General features: G+C 45.0%; 1 long non-coding RNA gene across 1 annotated transcript; it reads right to left on the bottom strand.

Annotated features, from left to right (window-relative positions):
* Positions 1-6,759: 6,759 nt before the first annotated feature.
* On the bottom strand, positions 6,760-10,957 carry LOC309640630. The gene is made up of 2 exons (XR_014252321.1): positions 10,016-10,957; positions 6,760-8,228 (listed from the first exon to the last, which is right to left on the bottom strand). It is a non-coding gene; the product is annotated as an uncharacterized lncRNA (long non-coding RNA).
* Positions 10,958-13,707: the final 2,750 nt, after the last annotated feature.

Raw genomic sequence — 13,707 nt, 5'->3', positions numbered from 1 at the left:
GGCCATCTGGCCTGGCCAGTTCTCCTTGCCACCGTCTCCTGGGCTGAACTCGGCTAATTCTCTGTGCTACAATATTACAGTTTCCTCAGCCTAGATATTTAACATTAAGACAAAACCTTAACTTACCCTCAACCCTATTTCTGTCCTCTTCCTTAACCTTTTAGAGCCACCCTGGCTCTAACCCTAACACTCACCAGTTCTCTCAGTTTGAAACTTTTTGCTCTTCAAGGGCCAAATACTGTCTTCCATTTTCTAAGCAGCGTTCCTTGATTTCTCCAGCCCCAGAGCTCTTGGGGCTCACAAAGCGTGGTACTTTCTTAGAAAATTCCCTACACCATTGCTTTCTTTTTCCCTTCTTTTTCTCATTCTTCTCTTTCTTTTTCTTCCTCTTCTCCTCTTCCTCCTTCTCCTTCCTCATGATAGCTAACATGTATCGATGCCCTGCTGTGTGCCAGGCATCATGCGAAATGCTCTTATATATTATTTTAGTTAATCCTCATACCAAGCCCACGATGTCATTTCCATTTCACAAATGAGGAAACCAAGGTTCATGGAGAGTCACTCCCTGGCCCAAGTACCCCAGGTGTCTCCAGAGCCTCCTAGCAGTGCTCTCTCTTATAACATTTTACTGTATCCCAGATCCTTTTGTGAATCTGGTATGAGTTAGAGTCATTTCCAAGAAAAATTCACACATGCACTTACACAGAAAACTGCATTCCTGTTTTTCTCCTTATCTCTACTGTCATCCCTTGAAGACCTGGGTCCTGTCTTAGTCATGTCTTGTGTCTGCTTGGAACAGTAACTCCAATAAATATGCTGATTGGCTGAGCTGAGGGGGTTTGGTGTTCTGATGATGAGTGTGATTAAAACAAACAAGTAGCTGATCAGCCCTTTGAGGTTATTTGCAAAGCTGAAATAAATTGGATCAGGTCCAGCTGTTGTGGCCAAAACTCCAATCAAGACTGCAAGGTTCAGTGGAGCCTTCTACCCCATGCTCACACCGCCCACACACATACCCCCTCTTAGTTCTGTTGCAAAAATGGAGACAAATCCCTAATTGCTCTAAACACCTGAGGGGAGAAATGTCAACCTATTTTTCATGCAATAGGTAAGGCCAGGACAACCAAAACTGAAATGAGAGTTTTGCAAACATGAAGAAGTTTATTAGCCTGGGCAGAAAGTCAAAGTCACTAAATTTTCCTGCAGATCTGCTTTACCCCTCATTCTTGAAGTCTTAGGCTTGGTGCACACTGGTCTCTGTAGTGCGTGAGAGAGTCATTAATTAAGTTTTGCACGATGGGGAGAATGGCTCCCAATATGTTATTCTTGCGCTAGGCAGGTTTCAGTGGTATCATGGCTTCATTGCTTCCAAAATGTAGCTGCTGCCCTCCACTTGCCCTCTTCTCAACCCAAAATGTATATGCACGGATGGCTGAGGAACTCTGGCACCTTACAAATTACCCATTCAGACTGTCAAGCATCTTTTGTTTGGAAGGAAAAGAGATGTGACAAATGTAAACACTGGAGAATGGGACCTGCAGCGAGGACGGATGCCATGTCAAACCTGATAAAAGCTGATGCTGCATTCCTTTGCCATCAGTCATCTGGCTCCTCTCTCTCTCCAGCTCTCCCAGCCTCCTTTTTTCTGCCATGATATTTTCTTTCATTCTGACTCCTTAGGCACGCCCTGGAAGCCAGACTCTGATTAGTATGAAACTGCCCACCATAATTTTTTATTTTCATCCATGTTTCCTGTTTGGTGCCAGGCTGCAGGATTCAGATACAGATCAAATTAGATGAGGGCCTCTTATTTCCTAGGACACAAAGCAAAGAGAATTCTTTCTATCGCCCAGAGTGGAAGGACAGTCTGATTCAAATGTTGATGGAGGCCATGCCTTCAGTTACTGAGATCCTGATTTCATAAAATGTCCTGAGGCGGAGGTGCAGGTTTGAAGGCCTGGGGAACAGTCAAAGGAAAGAAATAGCCCCTGGCAAAGTTTTGAAAACCAAATCGGTGTCATACTCCAACCCCATCCCTAAGACACGACCAAATTAGCTCCTAGCATGCTCAACATGGCTCTAAAGTCGGAGTTGGCTAGCTATGGATGGTACCTCTCAGAATGGTCATCCAGATTGGAATCTCGAAACAGGATACCAGCTGTCAGCTAAGCCTTCTCTGGCCACGTTAGGACATCTCATTTCTTCTCCATTTGTACAAGCTCTTGCCTTGGATAAACCACAGTAGAGAGTAGCGATTAAGAGAACAGGTGTTGGCCTCAGATAGACTCAGGCTTAGGTTCCAGCTCTGTCTTTTCACTCTTACATTTGATCACAAACAACAAAAAAGTTGACCAGTGATGGCTTGAAGGGAGTTATTCATCTTACACAACCAGAAGTCCAGAGGGCGGCAGGCCAGGGCCATCATAGTGGTTCAGGGATTCCATTGTGAACCAGCTCCTTCCAGCTTCCTGCCCTGCATCCTTAGGGGGTTGTTGTCATGGGACAAAAATATAACCCCCAAATCTCCATGGAATGTAGTTTATTTTCAGGAAAGGATCCAACAATGGTGAGATTAAACAAGCAGAAGCACTCTGTGTATCTCAGTGTTCCCAGGAGAGATGCTGCTCTCGTTTCAGCTAGAAGCTTCCCTAAGTATGTTCGAAAGCAGAGGTTCCATAGGGGGAAAACCTCCAAAATCTTCTCCTGGGTCTTGTCAACCAACGAACACATATGTGTCAACATAAGTGATGTCTTTTGTCTTTTTGTCATGCTCACTTATTTAAGAATGACTGCTCTGGGCTGATTCTCTACACTTTATTCTACAACAGTTTTACTACTACACAGCCATGAGTCTGAGCCAAAGTGGTGATAGATGGGGGCCAGAGTGAGGGCAGTGATAGGGGGTTTTGAGAAAGAAATTGGTGAGCAAGAAACTCTATCCAGATGGAGAGTGACCGGTGGTGGAGAGGTCCAAGTAGACTCCGGGCCCTTCAGTTGGAGGTGCTGGGAGGACAGCGAAGCCATGAATGGGAATGAGAAAGTCTAGAGGAGGAATCTATTCAGGATGGAAAGTGAGAAGTTCAGTCTGGGACACAGAGGCACGCGGTGGGTTTAGCAGAGGCATACCCAGAGGGAGAGACCAAGGGCACAGCTGGGCATCCAGACCTGGGGCTCAAGGGAGCCGTCAGTAGAGTTCCAATGCGGTATCTATTTAATGATATTAGTGAGAGAAGATAGATTTTTTTAAAAGTTTTTGCCTGAAATAGCGGGGTACTTTGCCATGAGTTACAGGCATCCATTCTGTGACTGAATCCGCAAGTTGAATAAAATGAAGTCTGTAATTATCTGGTGAACATGATCTTTGTGGAGGAAAACACAAACCTCTGATTCCCCATAACTGTCGGGGAAGCGGGAAGGGTGGTTATTTCTGAGTTCACAGGAATACATAATTCCTTGGGTTATATAAGTTTTAAAAGGTTTTCACACATCAGCTTCTTCAGTGTTTACAAGAACCCTATGAAGAAAGCAAGGGAGAGCTCCTTTCTTCTATTGACAGAGAAGGAAAGAGAGATGCAGGCAAGCCCTATGATGAGTCCAGATTCTCGAATGGCTGAGCTCTTGATGGAGACCAGAACCCAAACCAGCTGGCCAAGTGCTATTTCCATCCTGAGTGTAGGGAGTGGCTGCCAGGCCTTATGGCTCCTCCCTCATAGTAAAGTATCCCTCCTGCAAAAATAGGACTACTTAAAAGCATTTTACAATACCACCTCCACTCTTTGATGACTTCACAGTGAAACAGATAATTGTTCCTTAAAGTTCAGTTCATCTGGGAACCTTGTCAGATGCAGAGTTTTGATCCTCACCCCAAAAGATTCGGTGTTAGTATGTGTATTAGGGTTCTCCAGAGAGATGTAACTGATGAGATATAGATATAGATGTAGACAGATGGAAAAAGCAGAGAGATTTGTATAGCCATTGATGTATCTATCTCTATATAAAGAGAGATATTATGAGGAACTGGCTCACATGATTATGGAGGCTGAGAGGTCCCACAATTTACCATCTACCAGCTGGAGCCCCAGGAAGCTGGTGTTTCAGTTCCAGTCTTACTCCGAAGGCCTAAGAACCAGGGGTGCCAAGAGTGTAAGTCCCAGTCTGACGTCCCAGCTCAGAGAGACGTTTCAGTCAGGCAGAGAAAGAGAATTCTCCCTTCCTCCACCTTTTTGTTCAATTCAGGGCCTCAGTGGATTGGATGATGCCCCCCTCCGATATTGGGGAGGGCCATCGGCTTTACTCAGTCTGCTGATTCAAACGCTAATCTCTTCTAGAAACATCCTCACAAAACATACCCAGAAATAATGTTTAACCAGATATCTGGGCATCCCATGGCCCAGTCAAGTTGACATATAAAATTAACCACCACAGTATATTTGCCTGGAGTCCAGGAATCTGCATTTAGCAAACATCCAAGGTGAGTCTGATGTGATGGTTCACCCACTGCATTTTGAGAGTCACTGAAGTAAGGGGGTTGGGAGTGGGGGAAGGCTGTCTAAGTCCCCTTCTGTTTCCTTTCCTGCCTCTCCCCCACTCTCCTCCAGATGAGGAGCTGCATATGTGATGGGCCAAATTCTGGGACATTACCCAGGCTATGTTTACTGATGAACCTGATCATTATATTTTAAAATGTCAAGTAGTTTTCTCCTCTCTTTGCTGCTTCTTGCTGCTGTTTTGATGTGATATCCCTAAGCTGAGCCAAGATCCCTCAGTGTCTGACTACTGAATCCTGTCTTTCGTTTTCTTTGCATGCCTTCCTAAAAGTTGTCATGAAAACTCTGGTCCCCTGGATCATCTGGCCCATGCAGAAGGTGATTAATACCCAAGAGTTGCAGTTGGGAGGTAGGAGCCTTTGTAAGCAATTAGACCTGTTTGCTTACCAGAGTGCCACATGTTGGAATATCAGATATTGATCCCAATAAAAATGAAGTTTTACCTTGAATACATTTGGTCTTGTTTCCTATGTGTATAGCACCTTCAGGACTAATAGCTAGCCTTTATTGAGTGCATACTAGGTGCCAAACAGTGAGTGTTTTGAATAAAGTAATTCATTTTATTTTCGTAACAACCCTGTGAGAAGGTACTATTATTATCCATTTTTTTTCCTAGGTGAAAAAATTTCCTGAGGTTTCCTCACTGGTGAGTGAGCAAGATTTAAACCTAGGCCACCTACCTCATTCATCCCACTCTACCCTGACCATACTTTATTATCTTAGGAAATCCCTGGGGGACGGGATGGGTGAACAAGATAGAATGTTGGAATTCTTGGGTCCCCTGGATATATACCATCCTAATATCATCCAAGATCTGCCTAGAGCTCCTAATAGAGGGCAACTCAAAGGTGAAAGGACACAGGAATGCAAAGACATTATCTGGCTAATTAGAACCAAAACTCTATAATAGAGTTGCATTAACTAGACAGATCTTTTCAATAGCTTGCTGTCTTTCTTTTGAATGAGTACTTAACTCTGGCCTCTCTTAGCTGCTGTTGAAATTTCTATAACCTCAGTGGTTCTGGGATCAACGGATGACAAAACTTTTTAGCAGATTCATTTTCTCTGAGCCAGTTGACAAGAACAGGGCTGGTATTCCCTATCTTAGAACACACTATAATCAGAAAGAAAGGCTGCAACCATAAATCGACATGAATTGGGTACGATCGTCCCCGAATGACTTTGCCCTGCCAAGAGTGTTCTTAGCTTTATAACATTGGTCGACACTGGCCCTAGCCCAGCGGTTTTCAGTTTTTCTTTATGGAGGTAAATAGACTAAACTCAGCACTTTCTCAGTCTCTCAAATAAGTGCACTGACATCATTTGGAAATTATAAGAATCCACATATCAAGCCAAATTCCACCCTGGGTTCAACATCCGCTGCCCCCCTCCCCCGAATCAACCCCCGAGAGTATGGTTAAGTGAGGGCAGAACTTGGCCGGAAGCTTGTTATTTCTGCAGTTTTAATTACACATACCTCAGCCATTTGCCCAAATTAGGAGAAAAGGTTCACAGAGGGAGCCTTCGCCTATTGGCTTGCTTCAATGTCTGGTTCTTCTATCACCTAACTTGGGAATTTTAAGAAAACAGTCAAGAATTGACATTTTACATTTTTAGGGATGGAAAGAACTTGGATCATGAGTATCTAGGCCCGTGGTTATCTAAACCCCATGGTTTTGTAGACCAAAAAACAAAAACAAAAAACTTCCTGAGATTTAGAGAGGAAAAGTGCTCCAAGTCATAGGAAAGGTATGGTGAGCCAGGCTCCCCAGAAAAACAAAAAAAAGCTAGGAATCGATCTCTCTTGTTTAGTGTGCTTTCTACACATCCCACCAGAAAGGGTAATTTTTCATAGAAATTTGCTCTTGTTGTATTCAGTTGTATCTCTGAATTGTTGTATTCAGTTGTATTCAGTTGTATCTCTCTCTACCTCTAAAAACCTAGGTCCTTTCCTAGGACCTAGGTTTTTAGAGGTAGAGAGCGATAGGAGTAGATCCAAGTTCAACTACTTCCTAGTCGTGTGTACCTAGTTTCTTAACTTCTCTGGGTCTTCGTTTGCCTATTTATCACATGGGGAAGACTAATACATACCTCCTGCAATTAAGTGGAATGATACTCCCTCCCCAGGCAAGTGGGACACAGAACCTGTTTGGTCCCCTTCCTCTTAGAATTCTTGGGCTGCAAATGATAGAAACTCAAACTGGCTTGAGCGTAAAAGGGAATTTGTCCGGCTACCTGTATGATTCTGAGTAGATTTTGGTTCAAGAGAGGCTGGTTCTACAGGCCTAAGTGTTATCATTAGAAATGACAGCTTTCTTCTGCATCAGTGACATTCTCAGTCCTTTTCCCTCCTGGTGTGATGAGATGGCTGTCAGCATCTCCAGGCTTCTCCCACAAGGTTCTAGTCCAGAAAAAAGAAAACTTTTCTTTCTCAATGTTTCCATTGAAGGTCCTTGAATTAAACCACACTGAGCTAGCTCTGATAAAACATAAAACGGAACAAATTAGGTACAGAAAACATCACTGTGCCATAAAGCTGGGTAGTAGATCAGAAGGTCAGGTGGAGGTCATATGCCCACTCCTGGAACTTGGGGGTGGTGGTGAGTGAGGATGGGGCAAACCTCCAGGAACACATAGATTGAGAGTGGGACAGGGTTAATTCGCCATAAAACCATCCAAATGTTCTTTTTTTTTTAAAATTAATTAATTAATTAATTAATTAATTTTTTGGCTGTGTTGGGTCTTCATTTCTGTGCGAGGGCTTTCTCTAGTTGCGGCAAGCGGGGGCCATTCTTCATCGCGGTTCGCGGGCCTCTCACTATCGCGGCCTCTCGTTGCAGAGCACAGACTCCAGACGCGCAGGCTCAGTAGTTGTGGCTCACGGGCCTAGTTGCTCCGCGGCATGTGGGATCTTCCCAGACCAGGGCTCGAACCCGTGTCCCCTGCATTGGCAGGCAGATTCTCAACCACTGCGCCACCAGGGAAGCCCCCCATCCAAATGTTCTTGACAGGATAAAGTCAGTAGACACTGAAGTTGGAAAAACAAGATTCTCCTTCCTCTCCCTTCTCCTTGCCCTAGGCTGTTTGTTTTCTCAAAATGTTTGTATGTTCTATCTGTGCAAGGAGGTAGTAGTATTACTGAAGTTAGCGCCTCCTGGGCTGAGTAATTAGGCTTCCGCGGTTCAGAAGAAAGAATTGGTCAAAGGAAGTATTCTTTTCCATTCAGCTGTGCTTTATCTTTCCTTATGAAAACATCACACTATATTAAAATAGACAAATAAGGCTTGCAAATAGACATATAAAATGCTACCCATTATTAAACGTGAGTCATCACACTCTATAGCACTATGACCTATTTAGATGTAATAATGCATATTAAAGCAAAAATTATTTATTAAACATTTACTATGTGCTAGGCACTACGATGGAGGTAAGTGCTGGGGACACAGCTAGTTTTGATAGTAATCTACCTTAAGATTCAGTTAATGCAAAATTATTTATTGAGGCCCAGCCATGTGTTGACCATCTTTCCAGGCAGAGGAGGACGTGAAATATTAAAAGCCAGAAGAACATGGTGGTTAAGTACATGCAGCTTTGAAGAGGGACAGATATGTGCTCAAAACTCGGCTTCATCACAGATCCACTGAATGGCCTTGAGGAACTTGCCCTTGAACTCAGTTTCTGTAAAAGAAGCATGAGAATTCCATTTCTTTTTCACGGTCATTGTCAAAATTAGCAGTCATCATGTATTTTAAGTTATTTGGCACATGTTACAAAGTAGGTTACAAAATGGTAGGTAGTGTACATTGACTTCCTGCCACTCACCTCAAAGCCCTTATATGCATGTGTACACACACACACACACACACACACACACACACACACACACACACAGCCACTGATGTAATAGAAGCAAAGGCTAAATACACATGCTGTGAGCAAACTGTGTCAGACCTGAAAATGTTTCGTAACCCCTAGTTATTACAGGGTGTCTTGCTATCAGTGCATTTGGCCTGCAGCTTCCGCCATGACACACGTGTCCAAGCACATGTGAAATGTGAATTGTTGATGATACATGAGAAACCAGGGTCCCCATGTGGTTCATAGATGTGACTCTCACACCAAAAGTAGCCTGTTTGTAGTGAGGGCAGCCCAGCTGCTAATTGTGTGACAAAAGAAGTGAAATAGCAGTGGTAGAACTTCTACCTCTGGTCATGATGGACTAACAGGTACTTTATCCGTTATACCTTTTAGCATATTAATCATAATTGTTTCAAATTCCTGGTCTGATAATTCCGGCACCCATGACCTATTTGACTCTGGTTCTGATGCTTGGTCAGTCTCTTCAAACTGTGTGTTTTGCTTTTTTTTTTTGGCTCATTTTGATGCCTTTTAGAATGTCTTATAATTTTCTGTTGAAGAAATGCAGACATGATGTACTAGGTGGAAGGAACTATGGTAAATGCGGTAGGTAGCGCATTTAATGATGTAGTGGTAGGGCATGGAGAGAGGAGAGAAGGTGATCATTCTATAGCCCGCTGATTAAGTCTCAGTCGTTTGGTGAGCTTGTGCCACTGGACTGTGAATCCCACCAGTGCTTCTCAGTGTTTCCTCCTTAGGTGGGACCAGAGGGAAGGAGGGGGCTGGAGTTGAGTATTCCCTCGCCCCAGGTAGGCTAGGCTTTGCTATAACCATAGCCGGTGAGGTGACGGTAAATAGTTTTTCCTGAGGTTAGACCTTGTTAAGAACAACAAATGTTCTGGCGTATTCACAATGGTTCCTTTTTTCCTCCCCCTGCTGGAAGCATGACATTTTCTCCAGTATTCACTGGGAGGACCAAACAGAGTTCCTGGAGGTAAAACTCACAGAAGGGCAAGGGTGCTTCTATGACTGAATTCCCATGCAGTTTCCTACTCTCGGGGTGGCCTGCACTAAGCCTCCAGCAGCTCCTCAATTACAGTTCGAGTGTTCACACTGTTGCCCATGGAAGTTTCTGCTCCAGCAAATTGTGATTCTCTGTATCAACCTGTCTGTCTCTAATTTTGGAAGCAGCAGTTTACCCTGTGACTTCCCTTCTCTGACAGATCTAAGAGTTGTTGATTGTTTCAGTTTGTTCAGGTGTTTATTGGTTGTTATTGATGGACGGAAGACTTCTAAGTTCCTTACACACCAGACCAGAAACCAGAAGTCTATACTGACTTTTAAATACTTATCCCACACCTGACGCATGTCACGTTCACTGCCAAAATATTGGCCACATCCAGTCACGTGACCCAGCCTATGACAAGAGATCCTTGACGTATCCTCCAAGCCTCTGCCCAGAAGGGGGAGAAGAGAAACTATTTGGCAAACAGCATTAATGTCTACCACGGAGATCAACATACATTTTTATTACTGATCAACTTGGACTGGCTCTGCCTAGATATAGAGACACAGCAGGAACTCAGTACTCCCTCTGAATTAGATACCAGTAGTCACTGGTATAGTTGGACAACCACAGCCTTCTTTCCCCAGGATGCCAAGGAGACCAGAATGTATTCTCTCTGCAGGCAGATCAGAAAAGAGAATCCTAAGAGGCTGAGAGGAGCACGCCCAGTTTCTTCTCTCAGGCTCATTGTTAGGTAGACCTGTCCTCCTCCTTGGTGTGAAGTGAGACAGGAGAGCATGACGGGGAAGGGCGGGAATCTTACTCCATTGAGTGTCCCCTCATGGAAAATAACAGCCCTGCTTTCTCACCGAGAATCATGGTTTCTTGGAAACGGTTATAGAAACTCTGTGTTGTGCTCATGGCGCTTGTGCCCATGGCTGAATGCCTTTGATTGAAAGCACCAACTAGAACATGGCAGATCCCACCTCAGTGATTCACATTATTCAGAAGACTCTGTTTCCTGGAAGAGTTTGTCGAGTACTGTAACTCTCTCTTGAGTATCCTTCGAACGGCACGTCTGGGCTTCCGAGGGGAAGATCACGGTCAGGAGAGTTGCTTTGGAAGAGGGAGGAAGGGAAGCGAACTAACACAATTGGAAGGCCTGTTACGGACCAGGAACTAAGACGGGTACTTTGACATGTGTTTTCATCCAATAATGTAACAGTATTTTATTAAATGCCTACTATTTTCCAGCTATCTCTTATGGCCCTCAAAACATGCTGACAAATTGGGTAGGTGGCTACAGTGTATTGGTTAAAAACATGGGCCAGACCGCCTGTATTTAGATCCTGGCTCTGACCCTTGTGTGTTAACCCTGGGCAAATCACTTACCTTCTTGTGACTCAGTGTCCTCATCTGCAGAATGAAGATAGTAATAGCTTCCTCCTCACAGGCTTCTTTGGAGGATGAAATGAACTAATCTGCGGCAAATACAAAGTGCTCTCTCACTGTCATCTATTCCTGCCATTATTACAGGTCAGGAAACTAAAATTGGAAGAGCTGTGTCCAGGGTCAAGCAGCCAAGAATTTGTCGACTTGAGGTGAAGGGGTAAGCGTTGAAGGACAATTAGACTTGGATGAGCAGACAGCAGTGGGGAGTGTCACCTACAAATTGGCACTTGCCATCTACCTCTACAAGGATCAAATCATGAGCCGCTGCAGCTGCTGACCATCAACACCCCCTGAAAGGAGTTCAGGGTGCAGGAATGAGGCCCTCTGTGCTCTGGGAAGAACTGGCAGAACGGGTCTTCCGATATTTTCAGGAGAAGATTTTATGAGCCCAATTCTTGCATCTCCTTGTATCTAGAAAAGCACTAAAATCCTTCATGGTGACGTCTGCTCCTCGTGACTAGCAGTAACCTTCACGAGATTATCAGAAACCTTCTGCAAAAAATATGTGCTTGATTGCATGTATTCCCCCTTCACCAAAATCACATACATACTGACCTTCCCCCCTACCTCTTTGGAGCAATTTCTCAGAGCTATCTGAAATGCTGTTTCCTGGGCTATAGTCCTCATTTTGCCCCAAATAAAAAATTCACAACTCTCAAGTGCATTTTTTTCAGTTGATAGGAGAGTGCTAAAGGTCTAGACAAGGATAAGATGATGGAGAATTACCTGCAAGGAGCTTGGATATTGTAAGGGAGTGTGGTGAGGATGGCGTTTCCAAAAGTGAATTTTTTTCCTAATTTTTTTTCCCACGGAGTCGTCCCTGCAGCTTGCTTTTTACTGATAATCGTGCAGGATGTGATCTCCTGGGAAGATAAATGGGAAATGGGGTCCCCCAAGCACAAGTGATGAGTCATGGCCTATTTTGGTTCAGGTTAGAAGGGTAACCTGGTGAAATTCCAAGGCTGTTTGGTGGAAAGAGCTTTCTTCTTTGCTTTCCTTACAGAGCTAGATGTTGTAAACAGAGTTTCCCAGACAGGAAGAGGAAACTAGGTTCCAGTAAAAACAAGTCACTTGAGGAGAGCCAGGAAGGAAGCTGTGTAGGTGTTTGGGTCTACTTGCTTTGGTTCTGGATGGTCTCTTAGACCCGTACATGTGGCCAGGGAATTTCATCAGCATTGGAATAAAGCTGATAAGGACCCTGCAGGCTTATAGCGCCTCCACCATTGATGCCTTGTGGGAGGCATCGTGTCACGCCTGAAGCCCGCATGTTTGCTATTTATGCCAGTTGAGGAGTTTTAAGCCCTTTTTGGTGTCCACATTTTATATAATGTTTCATTTCTTCCAAGTCTTCTGTGACTGTTGTCTCAAGGCTACACAGCTACCATGATGAGGTGGGCAGGACGGGAGTGATTATTCCCATTTTGCAAATGAGAAAGCAGTTTCTAAGAGAATACATTTCCTGCCTGAGGTCACACAGCTGGCGAGCCGTAGCGCTGAGGTTGAACCCAGAGCTTAAGAAGAAGCCCACTGGCCTGGGGCAGGGGGGTATGTGTATGTGGGGAGTGGGGCTGGACTGCGAGATGTGGAAGTAGAGGCCGTCTTCTGCACCTTTGCACTCTGCTGCCCAGCCCTGTGCCAGCCGGTCGCAGGAGGTCTCACATATTTCTTTAAATGCATTAAAAGGAAGCCGCCGGAAGTCAGGGTTGGCTTGGGACCAGGGCAGGGCTGAGCCTTTTTGTAGCAAGAGCAGGAGTCCTGGCTGGGGAGATGCACAATAAAGTTTTAATAAAAGACTGCCCAAGAGATGTGTTTTTAGACTGTATCGTGCAACAGCAGTAAAATATGTTGCTTTCCCTTGTTTTGGTCAGAAAGGAAGTGCCTGAGACCAGCAAGTAGAACGAGATGCCTTTCTCTGCCTCGGTATTGCCCCAACACGAAACAGCCACCCTTCAGCACCTCCGTGTGTTTTATATGCCTGCCCCATCCTCCCTTCCCTCCGGCCTGACACCCCAGTGGCTCCAGCACACAGCCACCTTCCCTCATCCCAGGTGAAGCTCTTTGGACCCAGTTTAAGAAAGACAAACGGGCCCCTTCATGTTACTGGAGACAGTGTAGGGAGGCAAGGCTTTGCAGGCAGGCAGCCTTGGGGTCTCCCAAACCAGGGTTTCCCGCGTGCATCGCTGGCCCTACGGTATCTCCCTTCTCCTTTGCCCTCTGCCACGGCCCAAACCACAGGCCCAGGTGTGCGGTCTGGATGAGTCAGATCTGGCTCTTCAGACAACACGCAGGGGAGACAGCGGGCGCCCGAGAAGCTGAGAGAGCGCCCTGAAGAGCTTATTAGGTGTGGAATCCCAGGGCGTGTCGTAGGGCTGTCAAAGAGGGTGCTTTGTTCTTCCTCCCCTGCCCCCCAGCCTCACTCACATGGAGGGACGCCAGCTTCTCAGCCGCACTGCGGCTGCCTGCCTTTCACTATGGGACAGCATTGCTGTTGGTGCAAGTGGCTTGTGTTTCTGGAAGCCTCCTTTCAGTTTTGAATAGTTAGCCTGACTTGGGAAGAGCCTAACCTAGTGAGTATTTCTGCCATGCTGCATGGACACCAGTGAATAGTACCAGGAGTAACGGTGGTAATAGCAAAGGTGAGCTTTAATTGAACACCTGCTGCATGCCAGACACCGTTTTGTTTTGTTTTTTTTAAACATCTTTATTGGAGTATAATTGCTTTACAATGGTGTGTTAGTTTCTGCTTTATAACAAAGTGAATCAGTTGTACATATACATATGTCCCCATATCTCTTCCCTCTTGCGTCTCCTTCCCTCCCACCCTCCCTATCCCACCCCTCT

This window comes from Balaenoptera physalus (genome assembly GCF_965194825.1).
Source record: "Balaenoptera physalus genome assembly, chromosome: 13".
NCBI classification, from domain to species: domain Eukaryota; kingdom Metazoa; phylum Chordata; class Mammalia; order Artiodactyla; family Balaenopteridae; genus Balaenoptera; species Balaenoptera physalus.
This window is presented reverse-complemented; position numbering and strand designations above follow the sequence as displayed.